The sequence below is a fragment of the Dermacentor variabilis genome, chromosome 2, assembly GCF_050947875.1.
Source record: "Dermacentor variabilis isolate Ectoservices chromosome 2, ASM5094787v1, whole genome shotgun sequence".
In the NCBI taxonomy this organism is placed as follows: domain Eukaryota; kingdom Metazoa; phylum Arthropoda; class Arachnida; order Ixodida; family Ixodidae; genus Dermacentor; species Dermacentor variabilis.
The window spans coordinates 12,723,694-12,731,639 of record NC_134569.1 but is presented as its reverse complement, the minus strand read 5'-3'; positions in this window follow the sequence as shown (position 1 = coordinate 12,731,639).

The window sequence follows — 7,946 nt, the reverse complement described above, 5'->3', positions numbered from 1 at the left end:
GAATTCACAACAGAATGATGGAGGAAAACACGAATCATGCGTGAGAGTAAATAAAAAATGAATTAATTTAATCAATGCAGCCTTTAGATAATGTGAAAAATAAAAAAGAACCAGTCAGCCCAGGCACTTCGTACAGATGCTTAACCAGCGAAACTGTAGCGTGCGGCCCCGGTGTTTATCACTGGGTAAATTCCGGCGGTTCGTTAAGGGCTTTCTGAATTATTATTAACGTCTGCGTGATTCCAAATTAATTAATTAACGACGACGACGAACGCGGGAGCAGTGGCTCGAACGCGTTCGAGTGCGCCAACGAGCCAGCTCGAGCCATTGCTGAGGGTGGTAGTATTTTTTCTACGCGCGGACACGATAGTGGGAAAAGTAGCCCTTAACGGCTTTGCCGAAATTGAAAGACGAAAAATTACACAGATCCCACGTACTGTGGGAATCGATGTAAGCGAAGCATTCCGGGCAGGATGCTTTGATTGACGATAATTAGCGGCGATGTTGACAGCTAAAACTTAATTCCTTCAACGTTTAGTCTAACACGAGAACGGTGAGTTGATGTTGAACGTTACCTTGCGGGTACCACTGCTGTTTGCGTAGTACACAGAACACACAGGGAGAGGTGATTACTTGAGGCGTTGTTGTGCGCCATATTTCATAACCTCTGAGAGGGTTGAGCATAGTCATTGCCTAACATGGCACATTGCATTGTGGCAGAAGTATGAAACTTGAATTGGATTATGGGGCTTTACGTGCCAAAACCACAGTCGGATTATGAGGCACGCCGTAGTGGTGGACTCCGGATTAATGTTGACGCCGTGGTGTTCTTTAACGTTTGCCAAAATCTAAGTGCACGTGCGTTTTCTGTTCCGCCCCCGTCGAAATGAGGCTGCCGCGGTTGGGATCAAATCCACGGCCTCTAGCAGTTCTACAGCGGCGGGAACAGAAGTGGTGATTTGAGGCTCGACTGCTTCCGTAGTGTCGCCTGGACACTGCGGTGTGCTTTAATTAATGCGACTCTGCTTCGTCACCTCCCCACTTCCACTGCATGGGAACTGCCTCTTCTCCTCCCCCTCCTTCTCTTCCTCTCTACAGTTCGATCTACGTCCCCTCTGGACTCGCAGCTTAGTAGAAAGGGAAGCCGTGCAGTTTCTGCAATGCTTCTGAGGGGAGCCACGGATAATTACAGCTGTCAAGAGGCTAATGTGGCGACGGCCAGGGAGTTCCAGAGGGCATTGTGCACATTCGACATGGTGGGGTGAAAACGAGTTTCTAGCGTCGCCTTTCCTCCCTGACTCGCTCCTGTCATGTATACACACGCTCTGAACCACCCCCCGACGCGGTGTGCCGAACAGCTGCAGCCACAGCAGCAGCAGTAGTGCGAAAATCGAAGGAAGGGGCAAAGAAGGCTTCGTTTTAGAAACGAAATCCGGAAAAAAAGAACAATTTATGATAACTCAGAGGGAAGCTCATTACTTGTGGCTGCCGGCTCCACTGCAAGTGCTTGAACATCATTGACAAAGAGCATGAGCTATACATGTCCACGGAATCGCGCAAAATACAACTGCTCCAAGCGTGTGTAGGCTGCAAACGCCAGCGCCTCGCTGGACCAGGACGCCTGTGACGAAGCCTGCGGCCAGCTTCCTGTCATCGTGCAGGCCCTAGACAAAATAAATGAAATGAGAACAGCCGTTCGCCACCTGAAAAGCGCACGTCTATCCGATCAGCCTCATGATCGCACTCTAGATCTAAGCCATATGTCCAAGCGGCGGGCACGTTCTATCGCGCTATCAACAGCGATAGGGAAGCCACCACCTTTCTGCTTCCGGGAGGAATAACGTCGATCCCTACGAAAGACGTCATAATACGCAGAAAATGCACAGCAGATGCTATTTTAGGTGAAAGCTAGGTGTTTAGAGCTTTCCAGAACGAGCGGAAGAAACGATATTTGAAAAAGAAACCGATTCACTTTGGTGCATAGTCCTGGAACATTCTGATAGATGATGCTTACGTCTGCTGCGTCACTGAGACGTCACTTTCCTTTTGTCCCATATTCCACCACTTCCTCTTGCGGCTCCTCGCGCAAGATCGTGCTGCCGTGGAGCCTCCTACTACGAAAAGGCGTGAACAAGGAAGACCTTGGCCAAGAGAAGAATCGCAGAGACTGTTGAAGACCTTGGTGTGGAAGGACGCATACTTATCATGTTTCGTCTTCAGACGCTTAAATGACAATAACGACAGCAACAACAATAATATTAATAATAATAATAATAAATTATTTATTTACCGTGCCCAGGAACAACCCCAAGGTCTGAGTGCTGGCGCATGCATGCATTAAAGAGAAAGGCAGGAAAAATTTAAGTAAAAAAGAAAAAAAATCACAGTTTCACTCAAAAAGCGAAGCATTGATTGCGATAACAAATTTGTAGACAGCTATGCGAAGTAAGGATAGTAGGTTTATCCGCCGCATAAGCTTGTAAACCTTCGCTTTCTAACTAAATTAACAAGCATGAACGCGCGCACAGGCGTACTACATGAACACATCTCACTCGACGACCGCGGAAACTCGCTGCTAAACGCTGGAGTGGCAAAGCACGGCAGCAGAACAGCGATCGAATTGACCTTATAGTGCTACCTCTCGAGTCAGCGCAAGCTATATACGGGGTGTTTCACGTAACTTAAACCAAGGATATAAAAAAAAAAGTGGTTAGCCGCAGCTTAATGAAAGCAACGGCATATGGCTTGCGGTCATAGATCGCTCCCTAGCGTATATGTCTAATATTGCGCTTAATTAATTAATTAACTAAGATGAATTATGCAAAGTGTTCAGTATTCACTTAGGGCCAAGGTCGTTTCGTTGCGTTGTAAAGGGTATTCAGAAACGACCGATCCAATTTCTTGTGGCAACGTACATGCATGCTGCATGGCGATTTTTTTCGGCGTTTAAGGAAAGCCCGCGAAATATGAGATCAAGCTCATCAATAAATAATAAATAACCAATAAACGAATCAACGAAACCGAAACGGGTGTCTGCTTCGTGTGACGTCTACGATAAGTCGAAGACGTCAGATCCTACGCCACCGCAATGTAAACACGCAGAACGCGTGCCAAACACGCACTGCTCGTGGTGCTGACGACGGCCTTCTGACGACACGGGGAGGTTTTCTCGAACAAAAGGCGACTTCAGTGAAGATTTTGACCCGCCGCAGCCGCCGCGCGGACGCAGCTGACGAGCTCCACGCCTTGTGCTTTAAGGCTTTATTTTAGGATGGGTAGTGGGCAGCAAAACCTTCCGCGACTGCTTGGATCTCTACAGTGTCGAGCAGACGAAAACGCCTTTACTAGAGTGCGTGCGGATATTCTCCAAAATTCAGGCGCCCCGTCGGAGGCGCTCTTTTCCAAAACGTAGAAGTGATGATTCCGCTTACAGGGGCGTTCGCAGAGAATCCGCAAGAAGCGGAATTCTTCTCTCCGTTCATGAGGCGCAGGACTTCTGGCTTTGCTATGCGCGCGATCTTTGTACTTTTGGGCAGTCATATATTCAGATCAGAATCAGTGGGGATATTTAGAGCGTTTAGGTCTATACTGGGGAATGTATTTGCGCATGCTGCTAAAAAATAAACGAATAAAGCTCCGTAAACTGATCTACTTGGCCATCAACACTGACTTCGTCTGTAACCAGTGACCAATCGGTGGTGGACAAGAAATTACATAAACGGGGAGCATACTCATCACGCTTGAAAGCAAAGCCAGAGGATTCATTTATGCCACTGGAGGATCTCTCCCTAAGGCTGACACAGATGGAGTTATCTTTAGTGACGGATGAAACTTAGCTGGACGCACAACGGAAATGTCCGAAGGAGAGATATCTATAACTTGAGTTACCTAGAAGAAAAAGGTTTAGGACGTTGCCGCAGGAATTGGCGATCTAGTTATGCTGCTGAGAGGAACAGAATGACGGAAAGTCCAACAACAGGCTTCATTTGTTCTCTATGTAATGATTGTAATGAGAATACATAAGCGTGTTTCGATTACTTCCGGGTGTGTTGAAATCACCAAGAATAATTACTTTGTACTTGCGCTATGGGAAGATATTACGCTTTCAACAGAAGAGATGAGCTCATCAAACAAGACAGGGGAAATATTCCGTGCTACAATAATAATAGTAGTAATTTATTTGTGTTCAGGAAGGATGTGACCGCTGGCCAGCCTTCCCTTCCTGCAACGGAACCTGTTGGGGCGCTCGTCCTCGTTCGCCTCGGTTGCTGGCCATACGACTCTTATGAGTGAGTTCATTTGGTATTGGAACACAGATTAGAATGACGCATTGTTCGCGACAATATGCAAGCGCAAAGCTCCAACTAAAAAAAATTACCGACGATTACGTTACTTCCTAATGCGAAATTTGAGCGCAGCAAATAAGCTGTTTCACCTTTTCGATAGATTGAGGCAAAGAAATCGAGCAACACATGTATGCGCTATCACAGAAATTTTTTTCTTTTTCACACGTATTCCTTTAACAAAGACTCCGCTAACAGTTCTTGACAGTCATGAAGGAAGCTTTGTGGTCGGAGAAATAGACTGATATATGTTCGACTTGGTACACCAATGCTTGATTCTCAAAGACGAGATCTATACAAGTGCCTCGCGAGGTTGTCACAGCCGTGGGACGCGTTACGAGCGAGAGGAACGGGATGTTCTCCCGCATAAGTGTTAGGAAATTGCTGTTTGTCTTTATGTCAAGCCGCCACCGATCTGGCTCTCTGATTGCCACCGCACAGGGCGAACGGCAGCGGCAATTTCGGCTCGGGCGGTGCACATATACAGATCCGCCGCCACCGATCTGGCTCTCTGATTGCCACCGCACAGGGGTTGCATTGGAGGAGGAGCGAAGAAAGGAATTAAGTTCGAGCCTGCGCTTTGGCAACCGGAGACTCGCAGGAAGAGGGGGGAGGGGGGCGGCGTGTACACCCAGCGGCAAACAATGGGGGCAGAAGCGCGCGCAGCAAGCGGACAACACGATAAAGGGAGGAGGGAAGAGATAGCAGCGACTGACTGATGCCGCTGACGCCGATAGTGAGTCAACCCCAGCTGCGGAGTTGGTTTCAGGGACAACGCCGCCGATGCCGACACAAACAATATGATACCCTCGCTTCCGCAGCGCTAAGAACCAGGTCTAGCCGTGGGAAGGTGGTCACGTATTCGTCGACGTGCCGGGGCCTACGTGAAATAACCGGCGCGTCGGCAACTGAAGAGCACCCTATCCGCCACACAAGAACAGGGGGGGGGGGACCCTTTCCTCCTCTTTCTGCATGGCGGCGACGGTGTTCTATGCAGTCACGTTATCTTGACTCTCTAGCGGCGTCAGCGGCATCCAGCGGTATCAGTCGGTCGCTGCTAGCGCTGGGGGGATGAAAGGGGGGCGGAGCTGGTTACGAGGCCGACGACAACGCCGACGACGACGCGAAACCCAGGAACGGACGCCAAAGAGCTGCGCTCTAAAAAAAACCCCGGAGTGTAGCCCCTTAAGAAGCGGCACGCGCTTCTTCCGCAGTGGCGTCTCACGCGCGCGGCCGTCCTCGGGAGCCGCTATCGAGCGTGCACGCTCCTCCATCGCTCGCCGACGACAACCGCCGCTCCGACTGTGACGTCAATGCGGAGATCGCGCGCACCCGCTTTTCTGAGCAACAACTGGCGCGACAGTAAATACTAAACTTAAAATTCGGCACACACTACGAATGCATTATACCGTTTGTAGACCTCGAAACGTCATGAACGTGCTCATTTTATACACTCATGACGTGGCGCCACCCCCTCCGCACCGTCACGTGCTCCGCCCGGTGATGCTGCACTAGTCAGCGACACCGCTGTGACCTGAGGTGCACAATCAGGTACGCACTAGGCACACCTTTAGTAAGCAAGAACCGCGGAGTTTACAGAAAAACTTTGAAATCAACGCTTATGCTGTCCGATACCTGCTGCCTACCTGTGATAATAATGCACCTTTCGTCATGTTTCTTTTTTTCTCATGGGAATGGACAGGCTGTGGAACACGCGAATGATGGACCGAAACGCCGAAACTATTGTACCTACAAGGGTGCATTTCATCCAGATAACCGTACACCTAAAATATGTTTGAGATCGACTTGATATTCACCCCACCAGAGCAGGATTGGCCACCCTGGTGCAGTACTGGGCCACAACCTCCTATATGAATACAACAATCAAACCCCGGCCCTCAGTCCCCAGCAGCCGCGAAGCAACTGACCACGGCGGCGGTCAGATCTGTGACGCTGCAGAGGGTGCTAAGAATACCTGGCTCCGGACAGGCCGCCATTGGAATCTGAACCTGGCAACGTTTAACGTTAGAACGCTATCTAGCGAGGCGAGTCTAGCAGTGTTATTGGAGGAATTAGAGGGTAGTAAATGGGATATAATAGGGCTCAGTGAGGTTAGGAGGACAAAAGAAGCATATACAGTGCTAAAAAGCGGGCATGTACTGTGTTACCGGGGCTTAGCAGAGAGACGAGAACTAGGAGTCGGATTCCTGATTAATAAGGAAATAGCTGGTAACATACAGGAATTCTATAGCATTAACGAGAGGGTGGCAGGTCTTGTTGTGAAGCTTAATAAGAGGTACAAATTGAAGGTGGTACAAGTCTATGCCCCTACATGCAGTCATGATGACCAGGAAGTCGAAAGCTTTTATGAAGACGTGGAATCGGCGATGGGTAAAGTCAAAACAAAATACACTATACTGATGGGCGACTTCAATGCCAGGGTAGGCAAGAAGCAGGCTGGAGACAAGTCAGTGGGGGAATATGGCATAGGCTCTAGGAATAGCAGAGGAGAATTATTAGTAGAGTTTGCAGAACAGAATAATATGCGGATAATGAACACCTTTTTCCGCAAGCGGGTTAGTCGAAAGTGGACGTGGAGGAGCCCGAATGGTGAGACTAGAAATGAAATCGACTTCATACTCTGCGCGAACCCTGGCATCATACAAGATGTAGACGTGCTCGGCAAGGTACGCTGCAGTGACCATAGAATGGTAAGAACTCGAATTAGCCTAGACTTGAGGAGGGAACGGAAGAAACTGGTACACAAGAAGCCAATCAATGAGTTAGCGGTAAGAGGGAAACTAGAGGAATTCCGGATCAAGCTACAGAACAGGTACTCGACTTTAACTCAGGAAGAGGACCTTAGTGTTGCAGCAATGCACGACAATCTCATGGGCATCATTAAGGAGTGCGCAATAGAAGTCGGTGGTAACGCCGTTATACAGGAAACCAGTAAGCTATCGCAGGAGACGAAAGATCTGATCAAGAAACGCCAATGTATGAAAGCCTCTAACCCTACAGCTAGAATAGAACTGGCAGAACTTTCTAAGTTAATCAACAAGCGTAAGACAGCGGACATCAGAAACTATAACATGGATAGAATTGAACAGGCTCTCAGGAACATATAGCTTTCATTGATTACGAATATATAGCTTTCATTGATTACGAGAAAGCGTTCGATTCAGTCGAAACCTCAGCAGTCATGGAGGCATTACGGAATCAGGGTGTAGATGAGCCATATGTAAACATACTGGAAGATATCTATAGCGGCTCCACAGCCACCGTAGTCCTCCACAAAGAAAGTAACAAAATCCCTATAAAGAAAGGCGTCAGACAGGGAGATACGATATCTCCAATGCTATTCACAGCATGTTTACAGGAGGTATTCAGAGGCCTGGAGTGGGAAGAATTGGGGATAAAAGTTGATGGAGAATACCTTAGCAACTTGCGATTCGCTGATGATATTGCCTTGCTTAGTAACTCAGGAGACCAATTGCAATGCATGCTCACTGACCTGGAGAGGCAAAGCAGAAGGGTGGGTCTGAAAATTAATTTGCAGAAAACTAAAGTATTGTTTAACAGTCTCGGAAGAGAACAGCAGTT